The 25,359-nt window shown below is 39.3% G+C and overlaps 1 protein-coding gene across 2 annotated transcripts in view; it reads right to left on the bottom strand.

The window, feature by feature from the left end:
* htr2cl1 (5-hydroxytryptamine (serotonin) receptor 2C, G protein-coupled-like 1) overlaps window positions 1-25,359 on the bottom strand; it is a 155,881-nt gene that overhangs the window by 54,288 nt on the left and 76,234 nt on the right. For both annotated transcript variants that reach the window (XM_042512686.2, XM_088073787.1), the window contains exon 3: window positions 23,689-23,809. The gene's annotated coding sequence lies outside the window, so the exon portion shown is untranslated. The remainder of the gene's footprint in view (window positions 1-23,688; window positions 23,810-25,359) is intronic.

Here is a 25,359-nt window from a genome sequence, read left to right as displayed (position 1 = left end):
TATACATAACCGTAATGCACATGGGTGTTTATACAACGTGTCCTTCTCATCAGAGCAATGTGATTGGTCAAATGCAGCTCTTCTTCTCAGGAGCTAGTTAACTCTTCTGTTTTATAACAGTTTAAGTATTTTTTGTCACTACACAACTTTTTTGTTAGAATATATTTCCCTTTTTCTTTGATTTTTTCTTTCCTTCGCCTACTACGTGTGTCCCTCTGTGTGTGTGTGTGAACCTGCTGACCCTTACTTGGCTGGCTTACACTTTATAGCTTAAAGTGTCAGGGGTGGTTTTATTCCAATGAGCCTTTCATTCACTCCAGTAATCCTCTCGCCCTTTACCTCCCTTCCCTCCTTCCTATCTCCACTTCTTTCAGACAGCAGTGTCATTTTTTGCAGTCAATATTGAAGGAATCACTATACTTTTTCTTTTGATACTAACTGGAAATTGATGTGAAATTGGTAGTTTCTTGTACCAGGACTGTCATTTGGTGAATGGTGGTACCCAAAGGAAGTCCAGCTGACAGGACTAACATGTTTCTCAGTTTCTTCACCATGAAGCAGTAACCAAGTCTGAAACCTGTTTGCATCTCACAATGCTTCTAAACCCTCATTGTACATATTTGATTTTGCCGGAGGTCAGAGATAATCTTATTCTACTTTTACCATCTTAGATTTTGTGACACGACTATTAAGTAGATGCTCACGGATGCAGATCCAGTCACATAAACATGAGCTGTGATTAAACCTCGCGGGCAGCTGAAACCGTCTAATAACACAAGCACTGAAAGCCAAATGAAATATTGAATATTTCTGCTTGAAAGCAAACCAGACTGAATTAAATTTCACAGTGGGTGAGTTTGGACAACAGACTGTAAAACGACAAAAAAAAAAATCTAATTCTGTGAGACCAAAGAAAAAAACGAAAGCTAAAATTGACTTTTCAATCCATCCATCACTCTGCCCACGTGTCCTCTGTGTCTCTTTCCTTCTGCATGTCACAGATAAACTTGCTGCTGTTGTGGGCGATGGTTTGTACATTAGTTAGGATTTAATAGGTCTTAATGTTAATCAAACATCTTGTTAATAAGATTTTAGCGACAGGATGCAGATGGTGATTACACACTGGCATATGCAAAGTTGTGATGCTATATGGCAGCAGATTTCAACATATTTCAAACCATGTAGATTTTAGCTTAAAGAGAGACTGAGCAGCGACCGCCTACTGCATATACTTTATAAAACTGGACATGGCGAGGTATGTTAGTCTTCCTCGTTTAATTGATGTATTTATCATTATTCTGAATTTTATGTTCCACAATTAAGTACGTTTTTTCATCAGAGTGTTGAATCAAGTGAATTAATTTTCAACAATTCAATATGAAAATATTCAAATTCAATTAACATCAGTTAATTTGATGTGACACATTTTTGCAGTGTTTAATCAATCAGTTGCTGTGCTCTAATACTGTCAAATTCTTCTATTTTCTGTAGTTTTTGTTCTATTTTATACATCCTGTAAAGACAGATTCAATAAATTTGATTTTAATGTATGTTTTTATACTATTAACACCTTATTTTAAAAAGCAGCCGTTGTCATATCCTTGGCAGTTTCAATACGAGAGCACTGTAACACTGATAACAACTTTTTTGAGTACAGAAATTATCTGTGACGTCAGCGAGCTAATAATCGCACTACCACACTGAGGTGGAGCACAGTGCAGTAAACTGAAGAGTGACAAAAGTATTATTAGTATTCCTTGTATATAAACACTGAAATGGTGACTTTATAGGGAAACCTTACAAACTAAAAGCAGCTATAATTAATATTTGTACAACAACAGCTGATCGTACTGCATATTGTGTGTGAAACGCTGATGTACTGATGGAGAATTATCACTCAGCTCTCCACGCTATGGAGTAGTTTAGTCTGTTTTGTCTAATTATTTTGCTCCGGGAACATGGTGGTCCTGTCACCTTTAACATGTCCCATCACATGACTATGACTATTAAAACTAGAGGTAAGAAAAGTAAGGACACCTTAACAGTAAGTAATTCGAAAATGTAACGGTCAAAACTATGAGAATAGAATAAGCAGCCTGATCCGGTAAGTACATGATGTATTTCGAGGTGGGATTGAATCAAACAGATGCCCGATGCAGCTGTAGTTACACTGTTCAACACAATCTTCGGATGACGCACATCTCGGCTTACACAACCTTCAATTCAGCACAAGGTGAGGCGAGAAGTCCTTGGCTTTTATTCAGTGATAACGTAATCAACAGTGAGCAACTGAAAGGAAGCAAATGTGTGTGTGTGTGTGTGTAAGCTTGTGTTTTGTACAATTTGTTCCAAGCCCAAAGAGAGCTTTTCTTCTGCCAAATAAACCACAAGGATAAAAGCTCTTTGACTTTAAGACTTTTATATGACATGTTTGCGATTATGTGAGTGTGTCATGTTGAAGAGAAAACTTATCTGCTCACAAACAAGCAGCAAGGTCAAATGTTTTTCATGCTTATTCTACTGTAAATACCTATTCATGTGTTTGCACAGGCAGGATATCTATTGTGTGTGTGTGTGTGTGTGTGCTTTTATATAGATGCATGTACTCAACCTATACGACAAATACACACAAAATCCTGTGTATTGAAATTATTGGACAACAAATAACCACATACAACACAGTACAGTGTACATAATTTTGTTTGTATACAAGGAAAACACACACGCATGCACACAGTTTTTAAGTAACACAGTAAGAACATCATTCCTAGTTGCTGTGATTATGTCGAGCTATAAGACAATCAGTTATCCTCTTTTATCCCTCCACTCACACCCTGAGGTATTAAGATGGATTACAACTCTGTGTGTGTGTGTGTGTGTGTGTGTGCTAACCTGTGCCTCATACGTTTGTGTGTGTGCGTGTGTTGCTAACAGGAATCCTAATGAATGTTTATCTTACTTTATTTCTGTCCTACATTTGGTTTCTCCTTTGTCTGGGTTACTTGTGTCTTTTCGTTGACTCTGTTGCTCTTTAATTTGTTTGGGTTTTCCTTCTCTGCTCGCTCTCCATAATTTCTATTTCTTTACTTCCCTCCTTCCTTCCTTTTCTCTTGCTTTTTTGTTCTCTTTCAGTCTCTCTTTTCCTGTCCTCTCCCTCGATTTCCATCACTTTCTTCCTCTTACCCTTAAAGAAATGCTCTTTTTTGCAGATGATATTCTCCTTGTATCTGGAAACAAACAAGGCTTCTAAACTGCCTTTCATTTTGACATACAATGACTCATTTTCAAAAATCTAAAAGAAAAATTCCCAAAGACACAAATCCCTCACCACCCCAATGCTATTTCTCAAAAACATGAATGACCCATTGGTTGAACAGTACCACCTGCCTATCTGCTGTGTGGAAAAGCAAAGAGTAAATTCATCATAGAGCAGCATCAAGAATTGTGGCGATTTTACTTTAATTTAAAAAAGAAAACAGCTGGAGAGCTAAGCTGAGACTCTTCGTTCAGATTCAGGAGAAAGCTCATGAATTTTTGGCAACATTCAAACCAATCAAACAGCAGTCACTGAAATATCAAGCTCTCTCATTCTGTGAGCCAGCTGGCATCAAACCTCCGCAATGTGTGTGAATACCAAGCAACTGAGCGGAACGCCAAGAGCCTGAGTAAAGCGAAGAAACGTGGCTTTCATCTGTCACAAAAATTCACTTAAAAACTCAGATTCTGTTTGAAATCGTAAGACAAAGATACCAACACGAGCTCCATTTAGTTGCCTTGCCTGAACTTTTGATCTAATTGCATGATTTTGATCGGCACAGTGTTTGCCGGATGTAAATTTCCATAATGGACATTGTGGTGAGACTGTTTTCTTTTGCAAGGTAAAGAATAAACATGGAAACTTGGCTATAAAAGAGAAGTCCACTAGTAAAATAAGAGATCATAAGTACATAGAAAGAGATTTAATTGGGCAAATTTGCATTGAACTAATGTGCAATCTTTATTTTGTACGATTATTTACTTTTATTTTCCCAAACAAGCTGCAGATTATTTGAGAAACTAGATTTAGCGCGCTCTGCTTAGTCCATTTAATGTTTTATTGTTCTTTACATGATGAATGAAGGGATATATTTTTGGTAAAGTGTCACTATTTATTGCTATTTCTGTCAGGTTTTATGAATAATTGTAAACGTGGGGTGCTGGTCAGACTTGAGTTTTTTTTACATGATTTGCTTTCTTTACATTTTCCTCTTTAGAGTCTTGACTATGTGAAGGAATAAGAGCCGACAGGGGAAAGAGGGAAGAAATACACTGACGGGAAATGAAAGTGTAAACGAGAAATAGGAATACATAGAAAGACAGAAATGGAGAAAAAGAACAGGCTGACATGACTCGTCTTTCTGCAAGAAAGGCTGTCAAGGTGCTCTTTGCCCTTGAGTGGGCAGCGACACACTCCTCCATCTCTCCTGCTTTCTCCCTCTCCTAGATCCATCCACCCATGCCTCCCAGTACATTTTAAGTGGAGGAGAAGAACTGAAAGGCAGACACTTGAGGGGGAGTGACACATCTTGCTCTCTCCCTCTTGCTCTAGATATTTATATCTCCAACCCCCCACTCCCCTCTTTCTCTTCAGCCTCCCTCACTTTGCCCTCCACCTGCCTCATATGTGCTTGATATAGAGGATGCACAGAGAGCATATTGGGTGTCCGGAGTATAAAAGTCAAACATTTTGGCTCTTATGAAGTATTAAATTGTCTTAAATTCAAGTCATGACGCGTTAAGAATTTGACCCATGCACTGAATGTGCACATACAAAGGAACAGGAGTCGATGCATAACTGCATCTGTTTACTTCTGGTTGCCCTTCTGTCATACTCATGTAAACAGTCTCAAATGGGCTATTTTAAGAACAAGAACTTTGGTTTTCACACCGCTAGAAGCTTTGACAACATTACAGTGTCTTAAACATGGCTCTTTGAAACCTACAATAAAATGCACTTAAAGAATTGTTCACCCAAAATCAAAAACGCAGATTTTTCCTCTTACCTGCAGTGCTGTTAATCAGTCTCGATTGTTTTTATGCAAGATGCCAATGTTGGAGATATTGGCCGCAGCCATGTGCCAAAACATGAAAACAACTCAACAGCAGTGTCTCTTCTCAGAAATCTTCACCCACTTACTCAAGATAATCCACAGAATTTGTTGTGAGTTGTTTCATGTAGGAACTATTTAATGTTTTCCAAACTACATCCGCCAACTTTATCACCGTGCAGAAGAAAGCGTGCAAGCCTCTGGTCCATGATGGGTGCACGTTTCTTTCTGTTCAGGGAAATGTTAGTGGGTGTAGTTCAGTAGAAAGAAAATAGTTCCGAAATGAAACTGCTCACAACAATATCTGTGGATTATCTGGAGAAGCGGGGTCGTGATTTCTGGAAAGAGACATCGCTGTTGAGTTTTTCAAATGTAGTTTTTTAGTGTTTTGAGCTCCACAAGCTGAATACCATCTAGTTCCATTATATTGAGAGAAGGCAGACATCTCTACGGCCGACATCTCCGATGCTCGGCAACTACAGGTGAGAAGAATAATATGTATTTTTGATTTTGGGGGTGAACACATAATAACACAAAGAATTGGTAATCTACATGTAACCTCAGTGAATTATCATTTATGAAATTCCATTAAATGAGGAATCTTCTTAAACCTGAAATTCAGCGCTGACCTTGCATTCATTATGTAGTAATAAGTAATGAATAATTTACCTAATTTACCACATTTTACTTTTTTGTGAACTTTCAGTATTTAAAAAAGAAGACAAAAAATAACAGCAAAGCTTTTGCATACTAAGAAAATATTCAAAAATTTAAAAAGACAGAAGGATAAACCTGTGTTGCTGAAACTACAGGGGCAGCACAGGAACCAGCAAGCAGATTGAGGAGGTGAGTTATGATAACATGAAAGTTCTGGTCTAGAGAGAAGATGAGATAAATGCTATTTACGTTAATCCAGTGCAGTAGGTTAGTAAATATCAATCAAACGGACACCACTTGTTAATATGGTGTAACCCTGTTTTATAGATATACAATTTACTGATAATTGGTTTGGATTATGTTCACTCACTTCACTTTCCAATGCAAGGAGCGCTACATCCAGATAACGCATTTATAGCTCATGAAGAGATTGTCACTCAGAAAAAAAAACCCACAGTTGACCTGTAATGGTTTTGGTGATATTGAAGATATTCAATTTCATACAGTTTAACAGTGAATCATATACATCAAATAGGCTTTTAGCGTCATGTCCAGAAGGACTATTACTATTTTTCACAAGGACTTTCTGTGCTGAAGACGCATGTGATTGATTTACGGTGGCCTCAACACACACACACACACGCACACACACACACACACACACACACACACACACACACATACACAAAGGTACTGTTTATCTGCACACACTGGTGTGGAGGTCGGGTCTCTACTGATGGATGCTGACATTAATAGAAGAGGGGAACGGTGATAGCTGCACATGTAGACCCATTTTACCTTGATTCAGCCATAACTCCAAAAAACCAATCACTTACTCCCTCTCTTTCTGTCTCTTTGTCCATCTTTGTCCGACTCTTTTCCTCTTTTCCACTGGACTCTACCTCTTTAACCTCCTCCTTATTGCCTGCAGTGCGCTTCGAAGCCGATTTAATATTCACCTGCTATCATTATTCATTATTGTGTCAGGTGTTACAGTTCGATTGGCTTTTTTTAAAAAACTTTTATTCATTCTCAGTGTCTGTATCTAATTGGCCTTTTCACCTATCTATTTTTTCATCACTCAAGTTCTTTCTTTTTGCCCTTTGTCTTCATTCCCACCTCCTCTTTTCCTACACCTTACTTTATCCATGATATTCCTCTTTTCCCCCCTCTCTCGCTCTAGCATAGCTTTTCTTCCCAGCTCTACCTTTATTTTCTCCATCATTCCCTCTGCAATTATTTTCAGCCGTGTAAGTAGAGTTGCTCTATGGATGGCGACGTCTGTCCCACATTTTGGTCCAGAATGAAACACATCAACAACTGCTGACATGAAATATTAACATTCCTGGTCTGTCTGAAATCGGCAGCCAATGGTAGTTTCGTAAAACATACATCCTGTCAGTTCGACTCCACAGGGAGATGCTCAAAGCCACACCTCAGACCCAATGGTTTGTGGCTGCATTGCATGGTGGATAATAAGTTTCCAGGATTTGACAAGGAATATGAATACGTAGAAAAGAAAAGATGAACCTCTGGTTGAATTTTTGTTCTTTTTTAACTGTTCATTGTGAGTCTGACAGAAATGCTAAATCATTGGAGTTCTAACTTTTCATTTTGCGCCATAAATCTGCTCATTTGTCAAATACTTTAATTCGGTTTATGACCAAATTCCTACAAATCCAATGAAATCCCCCTTCAGCCTCGGGCGTACTGTGTGTTTAGTGCTGATTAACAAAATGTTTGCATGCTAACATGCTAAATTAAGATGGTGATTAAAGTACACATTACACCAACTGTTTCGCTCAAAGCACCACTGGTCCTGAGTCCAGCCTCACAGAGCCTCTAACACGGCTATAAACTTTTTTTTAAGTCTTTTTTTCTTCCTTCCTGTCATCTCTATCGTGGAACAAACTGTTGAAGATTTCTTGCAACCTTCACTTTCTTTTTCATTAAAATCCCTTCACCATCTTGGCCTCTCTCAGTCTCTCTCTCTCTATCCCTCCTTCCCTCTTCATAAATTCCTCCTTCCTCCTAATTTCATTCCCTTTGCTGTCCACCACCCCTCAGTTCATCAACGCCTTCCCTCCTGGCCCTCCTTTTCCTCTGTGTATCCATCACTCCTCCCTCCATCCCTCTCTCTAATTGGTGTCCTGGAGGTCTTTGACCATTAAGATCCTCCAGACCCTCCAGACCCCTCTGATTGCCCTTGACTGTGCTCGACCTAAAATCCCTCTGCAGCTTCAACTCTCACTAATCAGGCAGCAAGAAAGATGGCCGACAGCGCTGAAGGGTCCTCATGCTGAGTGTTATTAAGATGTTTGGCTGAGGGCCTTAAATTCATACGCACATGCACACACACACACACACACACACACACACACACACACAAACACACACAAAGATCTTAGGACTGACTCATACACAAATATATGAGACTGTAAATAACAAAACAATGGTAAAACAACACACACACACACACACACACACGGGGAAAGAAGTGGAGTTACACATACACAAAATGGAAAAAAGGAAGCAGATACCAACAAAGATAATTAAAAGCGCAGACAGACAGACAGACAGACAGACAGACAGACAGACAGACAGACAGACAGACAGACAGACACACACACACACACACACACAGGTGGGTGGCAATCAGGTCGCAAGCTGTAATCAGCAGTGATGGAAAGTCAGAGAGCAGAAAGAAGACGCTAGAAAGAAATGAAAGATGACTCAGACGGGGAAAAAAGGAAAAGAGCAGCAAACTACCTTCTTTCCAACGAGCTTGAAAGAGACGAAGGACTGACGAGATGACATTTGCTTTTGAAGGATTTCTGATCACATTGCATGTCAGTTTCTGAAAATAACCCAGCATCAAATATATTCATCCCACAGATATAATTTTGGGAAAAAGTTTGTGAACACCTGCTATGTAGTTTTTGTTTTTGATCCAGAGTTGTTGCCATCAGCTCCTAAAGGAAACAAACATTAACGCTACAGCTACAGAGCGGCTGAAAAACCTGGAAAACCAAGTAAGCGGACCCTTAAAGCCTTTTGGTTAATTTGCTATTTCAAGGTCAACAATTGACCTTCAAGACAATTTAGGATTGTACCGCTGTCCAGTACAAACTATGCATCTAATTATCGCATTTACTTTTCTTCATTACTAAAAAGATTAGAAACTCATTGTTGTGATTACGAGTTGCCCAATTATTCAAAGCTAACTTTATCAATCAATCAGACTGTATTTGTATAGCACAGACATTCAAGACTGTAACACACACGCACACACATTCAGCTCACACTAACACAAGCACTAAAATAAGAGTGCTCATAAAAACCAGGAACTGAGGAAACGCTACCAAAAGTGAGCAAACACCAGAGGCAGGATAAAACCTATCGATAAAAGATCAAAATAAAAGAATATAATATGACTAATAACTTTAAATAAATGAATAAATAAAATACTCTAAATAATAGCTAAAGGGTAAATAAAAGGATAACAGAACAAATAATAATAGATAAAAATGTTAAATATGATGATATAATACAATAAATTAAAATAAAATAAAGCAACATAACATCTAGTAACAGTAAAACACACTAAAATGTATAAATAAATAGTCAATAAATAATTAGGTAGTGTTCAATTAAAAGCCAAACTATAAAAAGTGCATCTTGAGTTTGATCTTTAATGTCTTTGTTATGTAAACTGAAATGTCACATATTTTCATTTTTGATATTTGCAGTATTGCAGCTCATTGCGTCATATAAATTGCCACCACTGCTGCGTTGCCACCAAAGGATAGTTAGACGAAAATCCTCCCATAATGCAAACTCACTGTCAGCCGTCACAACTCTCTTATGGCTTTTTTAGTTTTGGTGGATTTCATTATCCGTCTCCCAGTGATTGCTTTGTTTGTCAGCCTCGCTCCGTCTTATCGCCGTCTATCTGCGTCTTGGCAGTTTCGGTTTAATTGGCCTTTATTGGCACCAAACACACAACAAGACGTGATCCAGCCGACAAAGCGTGCAGCGGGACAAGTCGAATACTAATGGCAAATCCGCATCTGAGGCCGATCTGTTGATGCTTCTGTTTGTCTCTTAATTTACCTTCTTCACAGACAGAAGATATACACTCTGCAAAAGGAAAACATAAGGATGACGCACAGTAAACACACACAGAGAACAGAGGTGGGGGGTAATGCACCATGAAATGAAATGCGCAGCAGGGTTTGGTGAAGGCCTTTCAATCAGTCAGAGCCCTGTCACTCTAACCCAAAAAAGTGTATTTTATGTTGTAACATCAGTCTGAGTCCATGCTTCCTCTTCTGTGTGTCCTGTGTGCATTTGCGCATTTCCTTTTTGTGTTTGCAGCAGTCTTTATTTGTTCATGCCATCCTCTTTTGGTTTTATTGTTTTACCAGTTGGTGTGTCATGTTTTTAAATTGTATTTTTTATTTTTACTTTGTGTTGTTATCCATTTATTTACCTCGTATCTGCTGTTTAGAGTATTTTATTTATTTATTATCGATATTTTATTGGACTTTGGTTTTATTGTCTGATGCACTTAGTGTCCCAGTTTTGTTTGTATGAAAAGTACTCAGGCTTTACAAATAAAGCCTGAGTGACTGATCGATTGACTGATTGAAGTCATCACAGGAACTAAGTTCATGGTCATTTGAAAAGTTTGAAAAGGTCGGCATCAATATTTTAAGAATTCTCTTTTCCTCCTCATGTTTTGACTTTTATTCAGAAGTCCGGAAGGTTGTAGAGGGGATAAAATGGGATGAAGGGAGTAGAGAAGGTTTACTGAGTCCAAAACACACAGAAAAATTCAACATCTATAACTAATACGCACGACAAGAAGCATGGAGTAGACTCACAAGGGGGGAAAAGGGGCAAAGATCCAGAATTTTAGATGAAGAGTCCTTAAATTTAAATTCTTGTCATGAACCTTTTTAAGAGATTGGTCACGACTTTGGCATTTTAAAGGTGACCCACCGAGTTAAATGCTTAAAATGAAAGTTAGATTGGAAATAAAAGGAGTGAGAGAAATTCACCTCCTAAAATGTATTTACTAATGCTGTCATGCACATCAAAGATGCTAATAGAGGAGGGATAAGGAGAGCTGCAATAGTGATTAAAGGATGCGGATAAATCAATTATGGCAGTTGTGTGTATGCGCCTGCGGTAAGTAAACAGCAGGTTGGCTGTGATGGATTACTGGCACTATGTACTCTGCATAATTCACCCTGAGTGAGACACAAAAACACACACATGTACCGCTGCAATTAAAGTTTAGGCTGCAGCTATGGCTGAAATTACAAGATCAGTTATCAAATACTTAACTTACATGTTACGGTGACTTGCAACTGCACACACATATTGTCAATGTGTTTATTTGTAGAAACAATTATTAGGATCAAGGAAACCTGATATCTTCCATGTTGGCTTAGAAGCAAGCGGAGGCCAAAAACTGCAGATCCCTGAATGACCACTTGAGGCCTAGACCCCCATGTTAAAATGCCCAACTTTACAGTGAAAATTAACATATTTATGGATTGGTGCAAACAGTTATGCTTTCTAAAGCTAATCTCTACCTTCATGACAACTGTAAAGGGGTTGATTTTTTTATATAACCCATTTAGATTTTTATTTATTTTTATTATTTATTTATTAAGGCCTTACGTTATACATTATTAAGGGTATAGCTGCCTTGAGTGACAAACTGTCTGTGGAAAGTGTCCTTGGGTTCCTAGTCGGATCCACCCCTATCTCCACCACAACTCCACCCTCTCATCTAAATACTGTCATTTCTGGCTTTAAAATTCCAATACGCCAACATCCAGGCTTCAGGAGGGGTAATGTCATAGTGGCCATGCCCATTATTCTTATATAGTCTTTGCTTAGAAATTGAGTGTTAATATTATGTTAGTTTTGTGCCCAGTAATGACACTTTTCTTGGAGCTGCTATTTCAACTGCTGGTCATCTTAGCTGGCATTCTCAAACTATAACAGACCAAAAATACATTACACTTTAACACCCACCCGGGGACTCTAATAAATTTGGTCTGGAAAGACTGCTAATATGGATTTAATGTATGTTTAATGGAATTAATTGTACAGCATTTAACTCACATATTGCAGCAATGATTCTATTCATTAGAAAAAAAAATCCTCTACACAATGTAGCTTAAAAAACACTAAATGCAATACAATATTTAGAGTCTATGCTTTGATTTTGGATTTTTATCCTGAGGGGAAAAACTACTGTATGCATTTTAAGTTGTTTCATTTCCTCCTAAAAGATCATTTGTGCTACTGTGCTGAAAACAAAGGAAATATATTTGACCAGAGGGCATGTTTTGTGCAAATCTCTGTTCATAACTGAATAAACTTCCAAGCGAAAAGAGAATGGCATTATCTGTGAAACCATAAGCGAGCTGACCGCATCAAACAGAATATGCATCAGTGATTCACACACAAATACTCCCACACGCGCACACACAAACACAATGGATAATTTGCGAGAGAGCTTGCATGGATAAATTCCTGCAAATGCTATTATAGAATGCAAACGATTTATGGTTGGCAAACATGAACAGTACAAATTGCTCTCTCTCTCTCACACACACACACACACACACACTAACCACTCTACTGAAGGACCATCAAATTCAATATCCACAAACGTGTCTGCAGCCAAGAAAGTGTCACATGAGTTATACCAAACAGTCTCACTGTTCCACACACACAACAGATAGAGGTGATCACCTTGATACAGGATGAGAAGAGATGCATGAGGTGATGACCAGCATAATGTTCATGTCACATGCACAAGTCACATGGGGACGACTAAGTAATAAAACCGTTCATTACCGAGCAGTTTTCGGAGGCATCCATTAGTGTTGATGAGGTCCACCCTTCTGTCATACAGCAGCTGCATTCCTGCCCTTTATCTGACCTCATCCATCTATATCCATCAACATTTACATTTGTTAGCTTTGACTGATTTCCAGGGAGATTTACTCTGTTGTTCAGGCTAAATAAGAAATAATGTAAATATCTGGCAAAGGGAGATTGAACTGAGGCAAAAGTTGTTCAATTTAAATGGGATATTTTCACAAAACAGTAAAGTTATCTTTCACGTGGCCGTGAACATCTTACCCCCTCCGCTCTTACATCGTTTTTATCCGTTCTCATCCACCGTTCATATGTATACTTATGAAAAGTAATGCACCTAAATTTTTATTTATCCCATGTAATCAGGAGCCAGCATTTTATGTGTAAGGTTGCAATCACGTGACCAGTGCACTGACAGTAATAAAAAAAGAGGTAGTCTGCTTGTGGAGGCAGCCTGTGGTGGTGGATAGGTCAAACAAACACAGAACTTTCCCCAAGGAGACCAGTGTTTGTGTCCTTGTGTGATACCAAATGAAATTTGAATCATGTTACCGTACCTCTTGATTCAACTCTATATTAAGACCATTAGGTTGTTCATTGGGCACCAATTCATTGCATCACTTCCTCCTCTTCTACTACTACTAAAGGGCATCGTCTTACAATAACAGTAAGTATGGGTTGTAATAAGCTGCTTGCATAATCGACCTATGTGGTCATTTATTCGGTAAGAGCGGGCTGCATATTTAATTTCATTCCACACGGATATCTAGCAAGGGGACATTAGCATATATCAGGCCACCAAGCCATAATATTGAAATCTTTTTTGTCTACTATTGCTCTCTTTTAGCTTTCTTGATAAAATGAAGAAAAACTCCATCTTAAAACAGTTGAGGTCGGCTCCAACAAATCTGGCCAAACATAAGCTTTCATTCCATCACAATAAACTTCACATGGAGAATCGCTGGAGCTCATTCAAACTTCAAATCTGTTTACCTCAAAACAATGAACAATGCCTGGAGGCTTTGTTTACTTGAAGGACTTGCATTGTCCTTTGTGGGCGCCATTGTTCCAAATGCTTTCTTCGATTATGCTGCGAGGGGTAAGTCACGGATGTTACTGTCAAATCCAAGGAGAATTTTGTCCAGTGTTTGTTGAAAAAATATTTGGAACATATTGGAAAAAAAATCAAAGAATAATGAGAGAATGTTACGTTTGTGAACGTATATAAATGCCTTCATGTATTTGCTTCAATAAACTTCACATGCATGTCAGAATATGTACCGTCAATTTTTCACTTAAAGGTTTGTCTTGCACCCACAACTCTCTTCCCCCCTCTCTCCTTTTGTCTAAAGGGCAGCGGGTGACATAAAAAGAGATAAACGTCTCTGCGGTGATGAGCACAACAACACTGGCGCCTTCACCTTCAATCCACCTCCTTAATACTGTTATGCTCACTCACACACACAATGCAGGCGCGTGTAGGTGGCACTTGATGGCTCCGGTGACGTGTGAAGTTTTATTGTGCTGGGTCTCTGTCACCAGTCAAGTCAGGGAGGAGAGGAGATGAGACGATGATGAGAGGAGGAGACAGAGGAGGAGAGTAAAAGCAAAGATGAATAACTTTGCGACCTTGCTGTCTAATGCTGCTCCTAAAAAAAGAGCTGTGGTTGAAAAGACAAGAAAGAGAAACACAAAGTTTCTGTTAAAAGAAAAGTGTTCCCCTGACGTATTGTTAGTGTTAGTGCCGTCCCTCACGTTCAAACTACATTTTGCATAATTCTGTTCTTCCTTTTGCAGTAATGATGCAGTCTCTTTGCTTTTATTGACTGGTAGAGGAGAGATATGTCCCAGTCGTCCCATGTACGTAGCTCTGTTGTCAGGCCAAACACTGGCAATGAACACAATAACAACTACCAGAAGTAGATACCCACTCAATCCAGCTAACTCATAGCAAAAGCCTCATACAACTGTGAACCTAACCTCTAAGCTCCTTTAGCATCACTTTCTCTTGTTATGTGCAATACAATTGCAGATTTCCAGCTCAGTCGCCAGAAGAAAATGTTTTATGTTTCTGCAAAGCATGGATATGTTACATTTCTATGTTTTATACATATTATATCAACATCCCTAAAGAGACGTAGTATATGAGCTGACTGGGATGATGGACACATGTCACCTAGGCAAGATGCCTGCCAAGCTGCTGACCACTGTTCAAGACCAGCAAACAACTAAATTTGTTTAATTTTAGTGACCTTTTTGCTCCTTTACAAGCAGCTTTAAATGCTCCAAATGTGTTTGTTTTTTACTGACATCACCACATTTACAAATGAAAGCAGTATTTTCCTACTAAGTCATTGATGCAATGTCATGCGCCTCCAAAAACGAGCATGTTAGGCCAAAATATAATCTATTAACAACTTTTCCTAAGTGTTTTTTGGTGCCTAAACCTAACCACACATCAACCCCAGCATGGTTCTAATGTAAAGTTTGTGTAAAGAGGTTAGAGACAAATAACACCAAAGTATTAGTATTAGGATCTTGATCAATAGTTCATGTCCAAATGCAGTTTTTAAATTTTGTTTTGGAACTGCTTTTTGGATTTGTAGGCCATGCTCAGGGTGAATGTAAAAGGTAAACTGCTACATTTACAGGTTTTTAATCCCCAATCTTAAAACACACACTCACAGCACTGTAGGACATTTGGGACATACACATCCACCTACTAGAAAAATATGTATTTTCCAAATCAAAGTGAAGTATATAAATTCTTGTAGAAAAAGTAGACAGTTTGTATAATTCACGACTATGAGAGAAAACGCAGACAACCTTCTGAAGGTTGTTACAAAATTTACAACCCCATTTATAATCTTGGAAATATTTATTTGCTTGTGGAAGTTTTCCTTGGGCTTGGACGTGATTCAGAAACTTTGTACAAATAACACTTTTCAGGATTTAGTTTTGGAAACCCTAAACCTGTAGAACACTCATAAATGTTATTTTAATGCTGCCACTGCCCTTACAACTTTGCCTGAGGCAGATTAAGAGCTGAGAGTTTGTATAGCTTTAAATCTTCTCCTGAAAGCTTTGCCTTTTTTCCCCGGCCGAGTGATTTAAAGCTAAAGCTCAACAAACAAAAAACCTGTAAAATTGAGTTTTTAGTCTTTTAAAGACGAGACAATAAAGCTGACACAGCTGCTTCTAAAATATGCAGTGGCCAGTGGTCAGAGAGAGCTGCATTGACTCTACAAGGCACTGTGTCTTCCTCTGTGTGACACACACACTCATCTGCACACAGAGAAAGTAGAGAAAGGAATTGTTGCCTTATACAGACATTTCAGTTTTTTTGAAAGCAGAGCAGTTAATTTATATAGCAAATTTCAGACTGCATAATTCTGATGGAATATTTCATTGTTTTCCAAGATTCGAGCTGGTGGGATCATATAGATATTGAATGGAGTGGGACCTAGGACGGAGCCTTGGGGAACTCCACATGTCATTGCTGTTTGTTCAGGTATGTGAGGACCAGCTGACAACACAAATGTCTCTTCATGTATTTGCTGCCATCACTGTCAACTGACCTGGGCTGTTTTTGTTTGTGTAGAAATTGTATTCAAAGCAAGGGGTGAAAATAAGTCACTAAGACTTAGACACATCACGAGAGCTTCATGTTCATATTTAACGAGGGGTGTTGAGTGGGTAAATTGTTGTTTCGATCGATCTGACAGTCAGCAGGGGAGATGCGTTCGATAATTTATGCAAATGACGGGGAGATGCTAAACCCCTTCATCCCACTTAAACAGGACCATCTCTCCCTCTCCTCTTGTCCTCTACTGCTTCTACTCTGCTTGATTTGAATTTTTCAGACCATGTCCTTTTGCATTATCACAAAAAAAGACTTTGAGGAGGAGAAGAAAGAGGAAAGAGTAGGAAGACAGTGTGCAGCTTTGTGTAAATGTACAAAAGTGTAAGTGTGTGTGCCTCCATTGTGTAAGTAGGGAGCCCTCGGGGGAGTTATACTCAACACTTTGACACAGTCCTCCACTCTTAAACAGGAACATTATTGGAGATTAAACAAAAAAAAAAAGACACACTTTCTCCCTCTGATGCACGCACACTTCCTAACTGACACTTCCTTGATGTGCCTGCCTCCATTATGAAAACTACTTAAGTCAAGCAAGGCTGACAAAACACCGAGGCCCCCCCGGGGAGGAGCAGAAGAGAGGCAGGAGTGAAGAGGAGGAGAGGAATTTTTGGTCATTTTAATTGCAAAGCTTGTTAGCCTTTTTCTCTGTCGTTAGTGCCTTATTAGCATGTCATTATAAAGCCAGACGGCGTTTGATAGACAGCCTGGAGGCGAGCAATTACTTTGTGTGTATATGTGCATGTGCATGTTATGCAGTCAGCTATTATTTTGTTTACTACATATTAAGACGAAGGTGCGACTTTCTTTCGAGTCATCTTTGTGGGTTGTCTTTACTAGTTAAAGTTCTTTCAGAGCCATTTTTCTCTAACATCCTGTGATTTCTCTTTCACACAGCTACAGTACATTTAATTATGAGGGCATTTTGGTGCTTTGCTCAAGGGCACATTGAGGTATTTAATAATCAGTGCAGAGAGGGCTTCTACTTTTCCTTTATCTAATCAGATATTTTAACAAATTACATGCTGGTGACCTTGTAGTCCTGAAATTTTCCAGGAGAACAGAGAATTTTGGATAATTGGCTATTTTCACCAAGAATAACCACGCTAATTTTCTCAACTACTTGGTGACACATGTCTGCCCTCTGTCTAAAAATAGCCGGCAGACATAGAGGGTGCGACGAGAGCTAATTTGGGTTTATGCACTCAGCGTGGGCGTGGTGACGGGTTGTCAGCTTCATGTCCCAAAGTCATAAAGCCCATATACGCTGATTACCTTTATTTGTGGCAATCAGAAGCCTGCGAGGAGTGATTGCCATGGTGATGGGAACTGCTAATGAATACTTCATTGCCTACTTTGAGCACAACACTTTATTAGCAGAAGAGATGCTTTAAAATCCCTGCACTGCAATTGTCCTTGGTCTGCAGCCCTGTCAGGATTGAGTAAGCTAATGTCATGTTCCCCTCACTGGAATTAATGGGAATGAGTGCAGTTTTTCACAGTCAAATTAGGGAAAGATGGACAGATTTTCTTGCTAGAGTGGCTAATAATTGCTGTTATGCTATCTTTATTTAGAAATTCAGTGAAGGTAAAAATGTATGATAGCATGGAGAGGCTGGGAATTTTCAGGCACTGAAACAATGGTAATTTGTGTGACTATCACCACATCATAAATATAGATGTCATAGCACTGCAGAAAATTACACCTGTTCCAATGAGTACATCAGCACCATGGACAGAGTCACTGCAAATGACAATTATGCTGATGTGAAGCCAAACTTCTGCAAGGGACTGAAACTGAGTCCTACCATCTACTGACCAGTGCTAATAAAATGCCGTGGTGACACTGAGGATACTGAACTTGCTTTACTTGGGTACCACTTCTGCAAAATACATGTTTCTCGGATTTTAGGACATTCTAGGAATTTGGGGAGTTTCTAGGATTTTAGGACATTTCTAGAACTTAACAATGTCTCTTGGACTTTGGGACATTTCTCATATTTTAGAATAGTTTCTGGGACTTTAGAAGATTACTCGGATATTAGGACAGTTCTAGGATTTTGGTACATTTCTAGGATGTTTCCTCAGATTTTAGGATGTTTTTAGGATTTGAGGAAGTTTCTGGGATTTTAGAATTTTTGTAGGATTTTGGGATATTTCTTGGTTTTTAGGATTATTCTAGGATACTAAGCCTGTTGCTAGAAGTGTGTCAGCACTACGGACAGCGACACGCAGAGACTGTCCCAATCCGCACAGCTGTATAACTCCTCTCACATCGTGTACGACCATTTTTTCACTTGTCATATGTAGTCGAAATTCTCTATGGCTGTATTGTTGACCTTACCTCTTTGTTCAGCATAAATTAAATTAAACCAATCCTGTTCTTCATGCTTTCACTTGCTCTTTGGAGTACTCATGCTATCACACTGGCAAGTATGGCAAACGTGCACTACTATGAGTACCCAGATGGTCTATTCATAATGGTCAAAAAGTTGATTGTAGAACCCTAAACCTGTAGAACCCCTGTACCTCCATCTGTGCCAGCACGTGCATCTGTCGATATCACAGTAGTGGCATCCCAGAATGTAAAGAGCAGAAGAAAAAGGATACCTAGCATAATATGTAGACGCAGGGGTCCACTGCAAAGTTGCAATATGTGACGACCTGGTATGAGAACATGCTGGGGGGGGGGGACTGCCAAACTTGAAAAAAAATGGCTGCAGAGGAAGCTGCAGCAGTTGCTACAGTGAACAAGCAAACAAGTGAGGTCAAATGCTGGTGGTTATGGACGTCTGGTTGCAATTTAAGATTAAAAAGAAGAAGCAGTCAAATGTTGGGATAGTCATTTACAGTAGGGGCACAACAAGTAAATGCACACACAGAAGTGTACTAACTGAAGTATCTGAACTGAGACGCAACATAACAAATCATCTGAGCTTGATGGAGCCAGATGTCCGAGCCACAGGAAGTCTTCATTAATCAAGCATGTCCCTGCGACCTCTGATAAATCTCCACATGCTTTCGATCGTAATTGGCACTTCTGGCACTTGCCAGAAATACATGACACATGAGGGCACTTTACTATTCGCAAATACCACAGGTATGGGTATTAAGATGGACCCATATCTGCCAAAAACTACACCTCTCTCAATTAATATAGCAACATTATAGATGGCATAATAGCAGTGTTGAAAAGCTGAGTGGGAGACAAAAAAAGATGCCTTAATAGGCTATTTCCGCACATTGTGTCCAAAGAGAGCTTTTCATAAAGCTATCTGTGAAAAGAGGCTATTGCACAACATTAAAAGTTGTTGAAGTACAGTTATGTCACAGGCCTTGGACCATGGATAATGTATGCAAACTGCTGGAGAAATTATACCTTTATAGCTGTAGGGCTATAGCAAAGCCTGCAATCTGGCTCCACAAACATAAAAAAGGTATGTGCAATCTTATAACAAGCACTTCTCAGAAAGACGACTCATGGCCCGGCCATTAAGAATCTCTACATTAGATGCTGCTCTGAAAAGGAGTAGGCACAATTTATAGAAAATAACTATCTGGAGTGCTGTAAACTATAATTAAGCCGAGTGAGTGAAGAGGAGTGAAGTGTCGCTGTGCTAACTGATTGAATTGGCTTCTTGATGACCGTGACGCTGTCGCCTTGGCACTGTATGGGCAAAACAAGTTAACACAAAGAAACAGAGATATATAAAGAGAGAGAGAGAGAGAAGGCTTAAATAAAAGTACTGTACATGGAGGAATAATATAGCTTTTGCACACAGAATGTAAAAGGTATCCAATGCCTGGCAACAGGGTTTTAGTTTTGTTTTTCGTTTGACTCTTTGAATCTGTATACATGTATTTTGTCAATTGTTTCCTTAATTATCTCAATCAAACATATTTGATTTATTATTTTCTTTACTACTTTAATTACCTGTTTCACTCTATTCACTCAAATTGTTATTCACGCTTGTCAAATGTCCTGCCAATAAAGCCTATTGAATTGATTTGAAATTGAATTGAGAGAGCGAGAGAGAAGGCTCAAATAAAATTACTGAACAGGAAGGATAAAAATAACTTCATTCATATTTGAATCATAATTTAAAAGTTTTTGCTCACAGACACCAAAAGGTATCCGTTACCTGGCAACAGGAAAGTGAAATGCAGTGTGGTCAAGATTGCGAGGTGCCACTGAATCAAGGACTGATGCTTTGATCGTCTGAGATAATGTCATGTGGAAAGCAGCACCACTGCTTCTGCTGCCAAATATCTGCTGTTAAGTAAAAATACACCCCCATGAAGTCAGTTTAAATGGACTTGAAAACACCCTTACTCTGAGACAGGCTACTTGAAAAACCCTTAGATCAACAAAACGGACTCCACACATAAAGACGGCTGCTGCGAGGTAAGTTATTGCATCCACTGTGTCTTCAGGTGTAACAAGCACTCTGCTGAAGCCCTGAAGTTATCCGTATCAGCTTCAGAGATGGGTTGAAGGAAAGAAAATGAACAGTGTTAACATAAATGTACACACAGGTGGGGCAAGAGAGGACAATATCACATGCGAAGAAAGACTCCTTAATAACCTTTTCCCTCATTTCACAGCTGCTCTCGGTCTAAAGTGCACCTCACAAAAGGAAAATACGGAAAATAGACGGAAATACAAAAAAAATACATCCATCATGTTACACAACTTTTCATTAGTATATCTTTGTTTAATATGTATGTATGTGTTTGTATGGGTGTACAGTATGTGCATGTACCTAAGTACACGTGTGTGTGTATATACAAGAATGTATATATGTATGCTTGTTTGTATGTAGGTATGTATATGTATGTATATGTATATATGTGTATATGTATGTATGTACAGGTATATATACATATATGGATGTGTATGTGTTATATTTAAATTGCATCTTCTGCGAATGATGTTGTTTTACCTTGTTTTCGTAGACTGTATGGTTTTTTGTATTGTGAAGCACTTTGTGACTCTGGTTTAGAAAAATGCTACAGAAATAAAGTTTGAGGGCAGATGATCATATGTTTCTTGTGTGTAGGATTTGGTGGCATATAGCGGTGAGGCTGCAGATTGCAACCAACTGAAACTACTCCCATGTGTCAAGCATGTAGGACAACTACGATGGATAACACAAAAAAGCAAATGGCTCTATCTCGAGCCATTTGATTTGTCCCTTCTGGGATACTGTAGAAAAACATGGCAGACTCCGTGGAAGTTTACCCACTCTAACTGAAGTTATAAACTGAAATCAGAACGATTATTAGTTTCAGATGATTATACACTTATGAAAACATAGTAATGAATGTTACACACAATTTCTGCAAATATATTCCTCTAAATCCGACACAAAATACCAATAGATATTGACGATTTCTAAATCCTAGTTATAGCCCTTGATGACAGAAATATGAAATAAACTAGTTGTAAGTTAAAAAGTGTTTTTCAAGTTAAGCTGTCTTCACTCTCCCCACATGTGTGTAAACATATACACAAAATGATCTGAGAGCAAATCAGTAGCTTAAATAGAAGAGTAGAAATACAGAAAGCACTAATACAGAGGCAGTGTGTGTTAAATCAGTGTGTTTGTCCCCTGGGATAGTTCACTGACTCACAGGCTTTTTTATCAGATACATTCACACTTTATTATGGCTGATCCCTCCAGCCAAACACACTCAAACACACACATTTTGCCCCCTCGGCTACAGTGAAGAAGTAATTAAACTTAGTGGCTCTGCTGCACCGACAAAACAAATAGTCTCTAGCTTTAGGATCAGAGATATTGTGAATACGCCTGGAGTTTTTATGAGTGTATGTACAGTTAGGATGCGGAGGAAGGACATAAACACATGCAAAGAAATGTTCAGAGAGGTTATCTGACCTTCACGCTCTGGTGGCAGACGGTAGAGAGAGAGAGAGCGAGGGAGGGAGAGAGAGACAGAGAAAGGCAGGGACCAAGATGTGAAAAGGAAAGCTCCCCCAGACCTGAGGGCTACAGAGACTAATTAACTTGAGAGACATGACCTTTCTCTCCTCCTCCCTGAGAGAGAACATGTGTGTGCGTGTATTTTGAATCAATACAAGGGCATAGTCATCACAGCCAGATGGACTCAGTACATCGTGTCTCATCATCATGTGAGAGCTACAGAGCGAGAGGTAAAGGGAGAATTACGAGATTACCAGTTGAAACCCAGACTGACTGAAACGACACCACAAAAACACGCCTAAAAGCACTCTCTATGGAGCAATTTAATTAGTATGCAAGACCTTGAGAATTCGGACATTTTTAGCCAGCCTGAGGACTCCACAGGGCTTTTCGAGAACATGGTTAAAACCGGGTTTTTGGGTAATGGGGTTAGGCAAGATTTATTTGACAATCCAAGACTGCAAAAACCCTGTACTAACATACAAATACACTGAGGATGAAATACACAATAAAGTTAAAAAAGGCTCTATAGAAGAGCAAGAAAAAAAGGTCTTCAGGTCCAGCAAGAAGTACAGAAAAAGTTGATTGGTGTCAGACCAGTGCAGCCTAACAACTAGTCACTCCAATGCCAAACGTCCAGCACCACCTATTTTCTGAAAGCCGTGTCACTGAGTTTCACTGTGTCACTTTCTGACCTGACATGCACTATACTCACGGGGGTCCTCACAAGGATTGGCAAACAAACATGCGTGTGTGTGTATTTGTGTCAGACAAGTTCACCCAAAATGTCAGCGAGTCGGTCGTGAGAAAATGCAATGAACTCTCACTTATCAAATATCAGCAAGCAGCACTTTGCTAACTAGAACACATGCAGGAGAACAAACAAGTGAGTTAATTAATGCGAAAACGTCAAAGTCGGTTGCAACTGCAACTCTGAGTGAGTATGTGTGTGTGAGCGTGTGTGGGGCAACCCCCCCCACACACACACACACACATACCCCATGCAGTGAGAGACTGAGAGGGTACACAGGTGAAAAAGATGGAGGAAGAGAAGGGGAATCAAGCATCCGCTGGAGAGGGATAATTAGGAAATCTAAGTGTGTGTGAGAGGGGGAGCATGTGAGTGTGTTGTACATATTGTATGTCTGCTTGGGTGTGTTTCTGTGTGCGTACGTGCCCTCATGTGGGAGTTTCGGTGCTCAGGGACAGTTGGTGCCACACAACTCTGAATGCTGATGTTCCTTGTCTGAATTCAGGACTAAACAAGCCCACAGCATCTCTGAGCTCTCAGGAGCACAGCCACTGCATAACATCGGCCTGTGTGTGCTCGTCTGAGAGCAGGAGTGCTTGTGTATATGTGTGTGTTTAGAAGATAGTTTTCAAAACTCATACTGCATTCTTGCAAACAATTGAGCCTAGTTTTACCTCAAAAGAAGAAACTGTATGTACTCACCATTGCCGAAAGCTGATTTGATCTTAATTGGATAGGCCGCCTTAGTCTCTTGTTGCATTCACGTGCACTCTGTTTTTCTTTCTTCAGACTTGAGGCGCCGAACGTCTGACGTGCTTTTTGTCTGAAACAGAGAGAAAAAAGCTTTTGAGTTTGAGAGAATGGGTATCCAGAGGTCTTGGTACATGCTAGTAAGCTAATGTCTAGCATCCAGGATCAGGATCAGGGTATTGTATGAAGAGGATCATAAAAAAAACTATATTAAATAGAGAATTAACAGCTTTTTGTCATTGTGATGCTTTAGTTGTGGTGGTAATGTGGTCATGATGTTAAGATTAAAGTGGATCTTTAAGGTAATGTGGTAAAAGAGTACTGCTGTGTTCAGCAGTTTGCTTGTTTTGTATACTCGGAAGTGACTAATGCTAAATAACGACAGCTACACTACCAGCATTTTTATCTTCCCATTCACAGCCAGTCTCTTACTAATTTATGCTTCATGATGGATAGGCTAATAACTTACAGCAGCAGATTAGGTTAATGTGAGGCGTGCACCAGCTTGTGTGTAAAGCTGAGAGTTTTGACGTTAAAATATTAGCTTTGGCCACTGGGCAGGGTTCTGGTTGAAAAATTTTAACGACTGTCAGGGTGAAATGAATCGTGCTAGCTTGTGCTGTATTTCCTTTGTGTACATTGCACTCTCTCCTTTACATTGACGTCTCATTTTCATCCATTTGCAGCCATCCATTCTTGTGCCGTATGATAAACAGCCTCCACACACCGAGCTAATCCATCACTGTAAACCTCAAGCCTTCATTTAGTTTTGTCAAAGTGCTGGTTCTTTTTTACTTCATTAACCCTCCGTTGAATGTTTTTTTACGAGCGTGCACAAACTCCACTTATGGTCAATCACCTGACGCTAGAGGAAGAAGTAAAAGTGTCTGAGAAGAAACAATCCATCACAAACATGTTGCCCTGCAAACTTTATTGTGTCTTTATACAAAGTGTTATACACAACTCTCACTTCACTGTGTGTTTATGTGTATGTTTGTGCGTGCCTGCCTAAACAAAGAATTTAATAACTACAGAAAAGACTTCCATCTCATTATTTACAGAAAACTCAAAGCTGAGTTGGTCCTATTTGGGAGTTTGTGCACTCATGTGTGTCCCATATAGCTGGAAAACTATACTTGTATCGACTCCCACAAAAACAGCATATATCGATCCCCTCTTTCCCACTTTCTATCTTTTTTTCAGTTAACTGTTGAAGGAAACACTGAAACAGAGTCCAGCTGAGATCCCCCATGGACCTGCACTATTATCACAAGACGCCACCATCACAAGCAGCCAAAACCAAAAGTACAAGGGTCAAAGCCAGGATAAAAATATATCGCTGTGACACTTTCACATTCATGTGCAATGAAAAAGTTCTCTGTATAGATTTCCAAATCAACTTTTTAACCTTTATCTATCTGGGGAGATAAATAGCCTGCTTAACATTCACATAGTAACATGCCCGGATACTGAAAAGTTTTCTCCAAATGCATATTAAAAAAAAAGAGAGAACAGGAGGAACTAATAAAGTTTGCTAATTCGCTAATTAGATCCCCTGTTACCAGCAAAGCTGGCAAGACTGTTCTTTTTGGGGATGGAGCGTGCCTCGAACCAATCAAAAAG

Source organism: Plectropomus leopardus, chromosome 23 (assembly GCF_026936395.1).
Source record: "Plectropomus leopardus strain MGB_pleo_1.0 chromosome 23, ASM2693639v1, whole genome shotgun sequence".
Classification (NCBI taxonomy): domain Eukaryota; kingdom Metazoa; phylum Chordata; class Actinopteri; order Perciformes; family Serranidae; genus Plectropomus; species Plectropomus leopardus.
Note: the sequence above shows the minus strand (reverse complement) of the source record. Positions and strands in the feature narration are given on the sequence as shown.